Here is a 12,871-nt window from a genome sequence, read left to right as displayed (position 1 = left end):
CTCTTCAGAAACAAAACTGTGGATTTAGTATTCAGAGAAAATAATGGACAACATTATCTTCTACTTTTTTAAATCACATCTCTGCCAGATTAATTTATCAAAAGGAAAACGCTTCGAAACAGATTTAAAGTTTGACTGCAAACCTGTTTTTTTGAGTATATTAACACACTTTTCCCACATGCCTGGGAGACAACACTTTTTCCTCTTTTCATTGGGATCTTTGAGAATTGAAATATTTTTCTCATTCCATAAAAAAATGTTCAAGAATGTCAAGTGTGAGAAAAACTGTGCCACTACTCAGTGTTGTCAGTGAAATCATCACTCAGCTCAAACACAAGCTGCTCAACTAATTTAGTGCCTCAATACAGTGAATTTAAAGAAAAAGCTTTCAAAGTACTGAAAAACCCCTTAGATTTAATGTAAACTATAAAATTATGGGAATAAAAAAAATTGAAAACCTGGACTTGTTTGGGAAAACAGAAGTCAGTCAAAACACCACAAGAAAAAATTCAGCAAAGTAAATACAAAATAAAACCACAAAAATCCAAACTGTTACAGTCTTCTGATTAATTATAAACTAGTTTCTTGTGAGACTGGCAAGGTCATTGCTATCTTCAGGCCATCAGCTATAGTCAATTAGAATAATGAGGTTTATTTTCTATTACTACCAAATTACCATCTGACTTCACAGAAAAATTAAGATTTTAAGCCACAAAACCATAAAATGAAATAACAAGGCTGAAGGCTGTATGAGTAGAACAACATCTTTATGTCTTTATATCTTCTTGGTGGCATTATGTCTTTGACATATCTCAATGTATCAGCATTCAGAAGATTTTCTTCTGAATACACCTTCAGATAAAATAAAAAGCCAGGTTCATGGTCAGCTGTGTAATTTAAGGCATATTTTACCTAAACTACCACCTGAGAAAGAGGTTGTAGCATTCCAGTGATAAAGCCATAGACAAACATGTAACTAACTGGAAACTACACAGATGAAGTCTGGTGATTTTGAGGACAAAGTTGGCTTCCAGGATGTGTGCACACAGTTTCACTCATTTCATTTGAAAAAAGATGACAGTTTTATACAACTGTAGTAACAAGCCTTTGTGCACTATCATCTTAGCTTTTCAGAGCACTCACTGTTGCTGTCATTTAAGCCATGATATTAATTACTCACTTGCTGAAAGGAGCAGGACATAACTTCCAGCAGGTTCATTTATCATGGTTGGGAAAACAATATTACAACTTGATCCTGATCTCATTGAAGAAATCTCAGCTCATGGCAGGAGACTAGACTAGAAGACCTTCAAGGGTCTCTTCCAACCCAAATTATTCTATTTTTCTATGAACTTATTTTCTCATCTTCCTGAAAGTTAGGCAACAAATATGCAAAGCAATCTCAAAATGAAGTATCTAATCTACACACTGAGTTCACAGTTGTTTTAAGGGATAAGCCAAAAAGTCTCTGGTCAGTTTTAAGGCATTCTACTGCTGGCACAAACCAAAATCTTTATTATTTTGCAAAACTATGCTTTCAAGATTTTTCCTCTAGATCTTATAAAAAGGAAATAAAAGACAAGGGGACTTTATTAGTTTGCAATCTATAATTGCATATTATTTTGGAATTTGATTTGCATTTTCATTAGATTAAAAAAATCCAAGAACCCCATTCTTCCAGTCTAAACTTACTTTTTTAGAAAATTTGTCATGTTTGTTGCAAAGTCATAGAATGGTTTGGGTTGGAAGAGACCTTAAAGATCATCTAGGTCCCAATCACCTGCCAGGGACAGGGATGCCACTCTCTAGACCAGTTTGCTCAGGGCCCCATCCAACCTGGCCTTGAACATTTCCAGGTATGGGGCAACCAGAACTTCTCTGGGCAACCTGTTCCAGTGCTTCACCACCTTCTGAGTAAAGAATTTCTTCCTAACATCTAAAATAAACCTGTTCTCTTGCAGTTTAAAACCTTTTGCTCCTTGTACCTTGTCCTGTCACTACATGCTCTTGTAAGAAGCCTCTCTCCCACCTTCTTACAAGCCCCATTGAGGTATTGGAAGGCTGCTAGAAGGTCTCCCTGGAACTCTGCCTTCTCATTGCTGCACAGCCCCAGCTCTCAGCCTGCCTTCATAGGAAAGGTGCTCCATCCTTCCAATCATCTTTGTGGCCCTCCTCTGGATCTGCTCTAATAGGTGCACAAATGTGGAAGGTTTCTCTAAAGCAAGTCAGAATGTTTAACAGTGGAATGCAACAGAAATTTAACTAGAAAGCTCATCACTATTTCTCCTGATAGAAACAAAACACTCTAGAAACAAACATGGAAAGGGACATACAATAGTGAGGTGTGATTGGAAATGGGGTCAACCTCACTCAGATAAGCCTTAGATTTTCAACTTTCACAACCATCAAGATGCTTTTATTTAACACAACAATTACTCCTTTCTAGAGTATTAAGAGTCAAAAATACATAAACATGTTTTTGAAATTACTTCAAATCTGCATATAGACTACATCAGATAGGAATATACAGTACTGTAGTCTACAATCTTGACAATTGGGCCTTTTCATATCTATGACTGAAGCATAAAAAAACCCACATAAAAATACTAAGTATTATTTCTTAATAGTGTATAGTCTTGCATAACTGAGGTGATCAGTTATGTATCTACATGGCATTTCCAGTGAAAAACTATTTATATATTTCAATAAAAGCACAGAAAGTTTATACATCTCTACAGGACCTGCAATAGCCCTTCAACTTCCTCTGTGAAATAGCTTTCATGAAGTTAAAAGTAAAAGGCTGCGACTACCAGCAGTTAAGTAAACATATACCTTCTAAAAATGGCCTTCAGTAGCCACAGGGTGGCAGAACTATACTTCAATATAACTTGTACTTCCAGGACAGTGACAGTATTTCAAAGAGTGGGTTTTTCCCCCCTTAGAGCATAATTAAAATAATGTAAAATACTTGCTCAGTGTCCAGTGGGTGCTTTCAAAACCAGAAATCAGAAAGAACAAAAAATGTCTGTACATAAAAGTACAACTACACAACAGTTCTATAAACACCAAAACACTGCAACAGGTTACTGACCTCCATGTTTCTATTTTGAAAAAATATTCAAGTCATAGAGTGACTGATCACTAAAATCCCAATCATTCTTCCCCCATATAGAATCAAAGAATTACAGAATGGATTGGACTAGAAGGGCACTTAAGGGTCATTTAGTTCCAAACCCCCTCTCCCATGGGCAGAGTCCACTAGACCAGGTGGCTCAAAGTCCCATTCAACATGGCCTTGAACACCTTCAGGAATGGAGCATCCACAGTTTCTCTGGGCAACCTGTTCAAATACCTCTCTGCCCTCTGAATAAAGAATTGCTCCCTGGCATCTAACCTAAACCTTGTAAAACCTTGATTCCCCTTCTTCTATCATTACCTGCCTGTGTAAGTCAATCTCCCTCTTTTTATAAAGCCTCTTATTCTAAGGCCACTGTGAGGCCAGGCTCCAAGTTGTTCTCCAGGTTGAACAATCCCAGCTGGCTCAGCCAGTCTCTGCAGGAAAGGTGCTACAGCCCTTTGACAACCTTTGTGATCCTTCCCTGGACCCTTTCTAACAAGTCATCATTCCTTGTATTAAGGACCTCAAAACTAGACACATAATTGGCTTATGGACTTTCCTCCACTCTTTCAATGTAAGAGAACAAAGATATTTGCAAACTCCTTCCTGTTATGAGAAAAGGGCATCAAAAGATTTCTGACAGCTTTAAGCAAATTGGGCAGAGTGTGATTCACCTTGATAATGAAACACATTTGGATGAGGCCAAGAGGGAGATGTCAAGTGGGAAAGAAGTAGGAAGAGGAAATAAAAACAGAATGGAGGAAGCTGGTGATGAAGACCAACTACAGTTATTTCCTGGTTTTCCTCTTTTGCAAAGGGGAAGTGGAAACAGGGAAACAGTACACAGTACTAAAATCAGATAAGTATCTGAGAAAATAGAGTCGAAATAATGGATTTTTCTACAGTGCAATCGTAGGAAGAGAAGCCAGAGGTCATCAGGGAATAATTCTAATTGCTGGACAAGAAGACTGAATGCTCAGGAGAGCAGCCTGTGAAAGCACACAGAACAAAGGCAAAGAGACAAGGGCAGGGAAGATCCTGGGCTAAAATGTGTGCATGACAAAACCATCAGATTTAGAAGAATGCAAATAAAAGAATCAATGTCTATTAAAGTCCATTCCATCTAGATTTTGGACTAGAAATCAAGATCACCAAGTTTTGCACCTTTTTTTTTTGTGGAGAAACAGCTGCAGAACATTTGCTTTCCCTTTCTGCTGACTGTGATGGATCATAGTGAATAATTCCTGACAGTTTACTTATCTTAGTGCTAATGGTTCCAATCATGCTGCTCTTCCATTCAGTTGGTACAGCTCTTCAAGATTTTTTTAGTTAGTTTACCTTTGAAAAAGTGTCAAAGGGTTACATGCTCATGAAACTAAGAATGCTAGAAAAGGCAAAAACCTATGTGCTCCAATACCAAAACTGAAGTCCCTTACAATCAGCTTACTACAAGGAAAAGCACAGGTATTCCTAATTCCATCACTTCTTAAAACATGAATGTTTGAACTCCCTTAGGGCCCTTTTTCTACACTTGAATTGCATCAAAACTTCTAAAAGCCTGACTAATGCCATTCCAGCATAAACTCTTGTATTACAGGGATGCCTGTGTTACTGCTTAGCTTTAAGGTGCTTCAAGTATAAAAGGAATTTCTACATGTAGCTTTTCATAATTGACTTAGAAGTTTAAGTAGGAGTGACAGGACCTGAAGTTAGCTAGAGCTCTGAAGTGAATCCATCTAATTTAGACCTTTTCCTTACAAGGGACTCAGATCAATTGAAACACTTCTTTACTAAAAAGATATATTTGATTTAAGCATTAAAGAAATCTAGATTGAAAGAGAAAATCAAAACTAATTAGATGACCAGGATAAATAATATTTACAGATAAATTCTATTTGTGGGTGAGAAGCAGTGGGAGAGAGTGGAGAGGGTTGCCCTTCTCCAAGTTCTATTATACAGTGCAATTACAAAAGCCATAAGCAGTGAAGCCTGCACAGTCACCTCTGCTTCTAACTCTTTACCCTGTTTTACACTGCCTTCTGCAGATTTAAAAAAAAAAAAAAATTGTATTTTAGGAAAGATAGAATTTCCATCATGTCCATATTTTGTTACTGTAAGACCATGATTTCTTATATTCACCAGCAGCAACATGGTTACACAGTCACTGCTACCTCTATAACCTCAATGAGCCTAGCTAGACAAGTACACAGATAAGCCTGGTCTGGGATAAGCAAAGTGGCACTGAAAATGTCAGATGGATTTTCTGACCCATAAACAAAAATCTGCAGGAGCTTTGCTATACACACACAGGACTGTACAAACCTTACCTGGACAAAGGAGAAAGCTCTTACCATATTAGAAGGAAAAATGCTCTCAGCTCAAGAGGGATATCAATGGGCAGACTTACTCAAGGAACTGTGGCCTTCTCCCTGCTCCCTGTGAGTACAATCTGCTAGAGTGTGAGCTTTTGAAGCACTAGGACAGTTGGGAATGGTACAGTTCCTACCAGAGGAAGCTGTGGTTCACACACCTGCTGGGAACACAAGGGGAAACATCAGGACACCCAACCTCATGTGCTGGAAAACAGCTGAATGCCCTGACCAAGCTGATGATAGAGTTAGTGGATTCTTTTCTCCAAGGATTTATCCAGAATCCAGATTTCATATTATAGTATCTTACTGAAATAGGAGATCTCCTTTTTTCTCTCATCCTTTACTCAACAAGTTTCATTTCTAATACAGACTTTATTCAATGTACCAGACCAGCTACCTAGAAAATGTTCTGATATTGACCACTGTCATTAAAACCCAGTGTCAATACAACAAATAAAAATTCCCTCAGAGCAGAAGGGACATATCAGACAGGGAGGGGAAGTGACAGGAAATACAGTCTAAAAAATCTCACAGTGAAGATGCATATATTTGTAGCATGAGTCATACTTTGACATCATCTTAAGAAATTCAGTTTAAGGAAATGCTTTTTTCCTAAAGAAAAATATCACCTCTAATTAAGCTCTGTCATATAGGTTAATAGAGAAACATATAAGTTATTGCTTGGAAACATCAGATTTTTAAATGTACTCTATTCTCTGCTTTTCAGAGACAATCCAAGAAATCATACTTTAAATCCTTTGGGTACACACAGATTTAAAGACAGACTCAGATCCATTTTTAGGCAAATATTGCATCAATACTTCTTAGTTTATTTAAACAAATGAAAAAACCAAAACAAAACCACAAAACAAAAAAAAAACCCAACCAAACAAACCAAAAGCTACATTTCAAAACAGAAGTAAAAACTTTTTTTTAAACAAGTTGCTGTTTAAATTCCCAGGGGAACCTATGAAAGACTGCATAAGGCTACAGTTAGGTGCTTACTTGCAGAAGTGAAGAATTTAATACTTGTACACTTCTGATTTTATCAGTTAAATTGACATCTTGTTCCTCCCTTTATATACATGCAAGCAACTTGCAACTTGTTGAGTTGTTGTTCTGAAGCATCTATCACTACCAGGACATTAAACTGGTGAGTTCAGCAAGTCTCTAGGGTTTGTGAATACTGCTCCTAGAACCAAACATCAGATGATTTGTTAAGACAGACCTACATGCCTCACTGAAATTTGTGAATTGAATGCAATCACTAGAATCCCACCCTATTTGAGAAAGCTAAACAGTGCCAAGCAGGAGGAAAAAAATAAAAAAGGCATTTGTTTCCTTGTTTCTAAAATAACATTTATTTTTTAATTTTAGGGGTAATAATTACCTTGTTAAAAACCACTAAGTGCTACAAATAGCTACTTATATTTCAAGTTAAAACACTGTTTTTTCTATAACTTAATGGGCACACATTAACAGACATGGAATTCCTGTTGAACACTAGAAAATGCTATTTACTGTGAGGAACTGTTAAACATCAGAACAGGTTGCCCAGAGAGCTTGTGGAGTCTTCATTCTTAGAGATATTCAAAATACCTCTGGACACCATCCTGGACAATCTGATCTAGCTGACCCTGCTTTGACTAAATTATGTCAAGAGGTCCTTTCCAACCTAGACAATTCTGTTCTTTGTGAGATTCTCAGTGGCACAGCTGAGAAGACTACGAATGTACAGCATGCATGCAACAGCATATTAGTCCCATATGACCTATTTATTCCACATTCCAATCTTCTTGAAGACATTTTATCTCATAAAGGGAAACAGAAGGGGCAAAAGGGGGAAATTCTATCAAAACCATAGCAAATACACATGCCTCCACATCTCTGTTAGGTGTCCCAGTCGGGCACATTTATGAGTTTCAGTCTTTTCCATTTATTGGTACTGCCTTTAAACTCCTGTCTAGAAATAACACCAATCCAAACCAAATGTACTGTAGCACTAAACACTTTTTTTTGTCATAAGCGCGTAGTTTTTCCTTTTTGGTTTTTTTTTTGGTTTTTTTTTAGGATAGGAAAACTTGGTGGCAATACATGTGCAACTACTATATATGAAGTTTGGTGATTGTTTCACTTGACAACCAAAAATAATACTTTGTAAGCAATATAAGCATGCACTTTTAAAAAACTTTTCCAATTAAACTCAAATAAGACGTGAATTCGGTTGATAATATACAGAAATTTACTGTTATTTCAGACCCTGTAGAATATCTAAGACATCTTCTTGGGTAGATAAGAAAGATGACATAGGACACACAGGACATCCAGTCCCCTCTGCATCAGTATCTCAAGTGGCACTAGACATTCCTATTCCAGAGAGTAAGCTGAGCCCTGAATGACTCCTGACAAAGAGCAAAAGAATTTATTTCCCTTAACTAAGTTCCATTGAGGGTATTTTCAAAGTTTTCCAACAGATGGTCATCAACCAAAAAAAACCCAAGCAATTTAAAACATCTTGAATAAATTTCCATCAATCAATAAAATTTTTGCTTTTAAATGTAATGCTTCTGATAATCAAATGTTAAGGCAACGAATTAGAATGCACCAGAATTGAGTCACACTAAGAAGCCTTCTGGAAAGATAATTCTGCTAACTATGATGTCTGGGAAAGCCACTGCTCCTAGAGGTCACAGTGGACATCTCCATCAAAACCACACTGCCAGGTAGAGAAGAAAATCAAAATAAAATGAAACCATGAATTACCAAAGGGACAACAGTGGCCTATTACTGTTACTACCAAATCCCAGAAAACAATGAATATTTTCCTGGATATGGTAGCAACAAAACTTTAAAAGAGAGCCCTGAAGAGATTTCTTCCTCCAAATCTCTTCTTCATGGACACTTGTAAGGCCAAAATAATCCCTTAATTCCTAAAAAATGTTATTGAAGTACTCAAAGAAGTCAAAGCTCTAACTCAAATTGAAATATCCACAATATATTTAGCAGAACACAGAGTTACCAAGCTTGTATTACACAGGTTTGGGTAGGGGTGTTCACTTCAGTGCTGGCTGGTTTGGATTTTTTTGGTAGTAGAAGAGATCTTTCATCAAACAATTCATTTCACTAGATCTTACGTTGTTTATTGCTTTAATTGCGCACTTCATGTAGAAGATCTCACATTAGTACCTTAAATTATTTAAAAGACATTAAGATCAGAGATTAACTTTTTAATAATCACTCTCATTTGAGAGTAAAGCATTTGATTCCAGCTGCTATGAACTTTTCAACAAGCAAAAACAACATTTGCTGACATAAAAGGGACAACCAACTCCAAAAAAGACTGGTGACAAAATTAAACTGCCTATGTCCAACAAAACAGTATTATTCTATACTACAAACTTGGCAAAATTCAAAAAAAGTTAACTTGCTTGGGAGAAATCTGAATTACTGTATTTTCCTATATTATTCTGACTTATTTCAGAATCAGATGTATCAGAACACTTCCACATCAGCTGTATCAGAACACTTCCACATCACTTTTACTCCAGCTACTTTTTCATTAGTTTTCCTTAGTTTAGATTCCCAGCCTCTAAACCACATGGAAGCTATCTAGGTTGCTTTTACATTTGGACCACAGCAAATAATAAAATTTAAGTATATCACTGTTAGTACACCTCTATGGGACAGGATCCTTAATAGCAATTGAATTTCTACATCAAAATTAGACACAGACTGATTTAGGCAGGAAAATTCTAATTCAGGCTCTAACACTAGAGAATAGCTTTGTTGCAACCACAGGTAAGCTGTGATCAGAAAATATACACATTTTAAGTTTTGAAATAGCCAAAATAAACCAGTCATAGTGGTTTCCTTCCCTGTCACCAAATGCATCTCCTGGAATTAATCTGTACCTGAAGCTCTCACCTCACAAGAAAGAATAAAGTTTATAAGGCTGAAGATTACTGAGAGAAGCCTGAAAACATAATCTAACACCAGGCTTATGACTCCTTCTGGGGAATGTCTGAATAAATGTGATCACTTATGTCTGGGAACTGACTTTTAGACTTTGAATGCTTGAGAATGACAATGCTAAGATTAAAAGCCATTCCACGATATAACAAGCAGAAGCTATTCATCAGTGTCCTGAGCTGGGAACAGAGACACACTGGCCCAAAAAATGCTGCCTGGCATAAAGATGGCCTGAAGCACCCCCTCCTTCCCTCCAATGGCAAAGCCCAAGGATACTGCAGATACATCCAAGGACTAAGAGGATAATTAAATTGTGCTTGATTTCTCTTTACCAAATGGCACACACACACAAGAAGCTGGATTTGAATCAGAGAATTTGCAGGGGACAGACTGCTCCTCACCTTGCCAAGGAACTGAGCCATTGCATTGTACATGATCCAGCACTCTAAGCACACATTCACTGCTTCTTTTCCATCTTTGGACAGTAAGGTGCCTAATGCAGCCAAGAATTGCAGGACTACTTCAGCCAGGTTTATTCATTTACCTCAGTTATTCAACACTACAGTCAGCCCCCAGAAAGAATCAGGCGACAACTGATCTCCAATAAATAAATAAATAAATAAATAAATAAATAAATAAAGTCTGAAAGATCTCTCCCCACCTTGAAAGCACCTTAACCTGTTGATCTGACAGTGTTGCCAGTCACTGAGCATATAGAGGCTCTTGCATCACCACTAGGACTGGCTTCACCACTAGGACTGGCTTCACCACTAGCTTGCTCTCAGGCTAACTCTTGGTTATATTTAAAAAACAGACGCAAGTTTTTACCTCTGTATTTATACCAATTTCAAGATAATCAAATAAAAGCTCTTGCCACCTTTTTTTCAGGAGAGAAAGAGCACAATCTGCACACTAACTAGAACTAAAAGCTATTTATGAAGTTCCTTCAGGAAGTGCTACTGGCAACACAAACATCTCAAAGATGAATCAAAGTCTGATGCAGCAATACTATTAGGACTCAAAAGTTTCCCCAACTTATTACCATGTAAGTGTGGCCTTTGAAGTCTATTTCTCACAGAGAGAGAGAGAGAATAAAATTTCTGAATCACGACTGCAGTTTACTGACCTGCAGTTCCCAAGGGATCTCACCTGCATTCCACATAGCCCAATGCAGAGACCTGCAGACATACAAGTAATTTCTCAACACGTTACTCACACAAAATACTACACCACAAATAGTGTTCCTACATACTTTGCTAATTTGTTCCCAGATTAGTGGGTATCTCTACAGAGCACAGTCAACTTGTATGCCCTAATATAGAAGGTTTCATCTCATCTCTTCCTTCTGTAAAACATATTTCTTTTTCCTACCATCACAGTCACAAAGACATTTGATTTGAGCTATTAATACAATCTCTCTGCCTACTTGGCTCCAGTGGAACCCTACAACCAAGAGATTCTATGTGAAGACCCTAAGACTGCTGAAGTTATATTTCCATTCCACACAAGTAATTACTAAGAAAAAGGTTCAGCCTTAGCCATTGTTTTTATTACCATTTTGTCAGCTCCATTCCAAGTCTGAGTCTAGTCTATCTTTTAAGGCTAGAGATTCTTTGGTATATTGCTGTAGTTGTATGAAAACCACAAAAAAAATTGCAAAAAAGTCAATATGAGTTATCAGCTACTAAGATACTCAGACTTTACTCAATCACAAAAACTATGTGTACAAATAAAAACAGAATATTGATTTTGGGGTTTGGTACTATTTAACTGTTTTAAAAAATCCATAAATCTATCCTTCAGCTACCCAACTGGAAATGCTCTATTGCCTACCTATCTCATTATACTGCAATGTTAGACTCAAAAAATCCCAAGAAAACAAAATAATAAGGAAATAACTTCCTTGTAGTGGGTAATAATCTCATTAAGCACTAAAAGAAGAACTTTCCTTGTGAGAAAAGGTTTGTTAGGGCATTTTTACACACTTAATACAACATATTAAGTGACTGTAAGATTGTTAACACTCAGAAACAGGGAGCAAATGTTCTTGGGAATATCTTGGGGAGATACAAAAGACTCACAGCAGTATTGAATGCAGTGAAGATTTTCACCCTTCTCTGAGGCTGGAGTGGGTTAAAATCATTTGCCCTTCTTCTCTTTAGATTTTCTAAAGATTGAAAACAGGAGAACATGAAATGTTACGGAAATTCATCCCAGGTACACAAACAATGTTTTTCAGTATTTGAAAATTACTTGCTTCTTTTGTTCACAGTCTCTTCTGCCTTTGCAAAGCATGAATAACAGCCCATCTTTTATTTGTTTTCAGTTTCTCACAGAACCAGTTTGTTATGACTGCTCTCTCCTACACAAAAGCTGGTCAGGGCTTCCAAACACCCTTCTGTTTATTTATGGCAAGCTGAAGTGTAAACATTTGCTTACTACAAATCAGTGCCAGAAACTGCTAAATAAACCCACTGTTTTAACACCTTTTACCCCCGACTATATAAAAGAAAACTAAACACTTACAGTCCACATGCCTTTCTCTAGTCTGCATATATTCATCACAGGTCAAAGCAACTTTCTCTTCTTTCAAGATAGAATGGGTACAAGTTCAGCTTCCATACTTCCTTCTTTTGCCTGATCTGGTTTGAGAGTGTAAGAAAGACTTCTGTGGGGCTGCTTTTTAATTTTTAGGGGGAGAATTTCTTTATTTTTTCTTAAAGCTCTAAGAGACAGGCTGGTGATCCAATCCCCAGTGTGCCTCCACAAACAGTGGTGCCAGCAAAGCACGCGAGCAACAAGCCGCAGCAGGAGCAAAGAGGGACCAGGAGTACCTCAAGCCAGTACAGCTGCAGAATATTTTGTGTCAAAACAAGATGCGTAAGGTGTCATAAATCCATTAGATGGAATTTTCTGATAAAGTCTGGTTCTTCTGACAGTTTTCAAATGTGTGTAACAGAGATAAAGAGATGGAAAATAACCTTAGTCGACAACAGATAGAGGGGCTTTTACCTCCGTTCAAATAGAAGGTTCTGAATTTACAGTTCAAGATTTTCTTCAACCATTCCCTAGCCCTCCTTAGTCTGAGACACAACTTTACTTAGAGAAAAAATGCTCTTTCAAGGAGAAATACCTAAAATGAAGATATTAAATAATTTTTAACCTCTGGTCTTTAATTAGGAGCAGAAATTGAATTATAAAAAGAATGGACAAGTGTTCAGATTTCTGTGCCTTCTTCAGGTCTAAGCAAAAGAAACACTTCTGTCCACACTTTTTTCTTTCCTCCCATAGACTATACCAACTAGCTCAGAAAAAAACCAAACAAAACAAAAAAACCACAACAAAGTCACAAAACCCCAAACAAACAGCAGAACCCCAGCTTTCTCTCTAATATCTTTAGATCCCAGTAGCT

The 12,871-nt window shown here is 37.2% G+C and overlaps 1 protein-coding gene across 2 annotated transcripts in view; it reads right to left on the bottom strand.

The window, feature by feature from the left end:
- The window catches only part of KLHL32 (kelch like family member 32), a 124,885-nt gene that overhangs the window by 104,523 nt on the left and 7,491 nt on the right, over window positions 1-12,871 (bottom strand). Inside the window, exon 1 of one of the 2 annotated variants that reach the window (XM_071446167.1) lies at window positions 5,526-5,610. The exons of the other annotated variant lie outside the window; for it this stretch is intronic. The gene's annotated coding sequence lies outside the window, so the exon portion shown is untranslated. Of the gene's footprint in view, window positions 1-5,525; window positions 5,611-12,871 lie in introns of those variants that run through there. 2 annotated transcript variants of the gene reach the window in all.

The sequence above is a fragment of the Agelaius tricolor genome, unplaced genomic scaffold (assembly GCF_023055355.1).
Source record: "Agelaius tricolor isolate 1412-34295 unplaced genomic scaffold, bAgeTri1.0.p SCAF_1, whole genome shotgun sequence".
NCBI classification, from domain to species: Eukaryota; Metazoa; Chordata; class Aves; order Passeriformes; family Icteridae; genus Agelaius; species Agelaius tricolor.
Note: the sequence above shows the minus strand (reverse complement) of the source record. Positions and strands in the feature narration are given on the sequence as shown.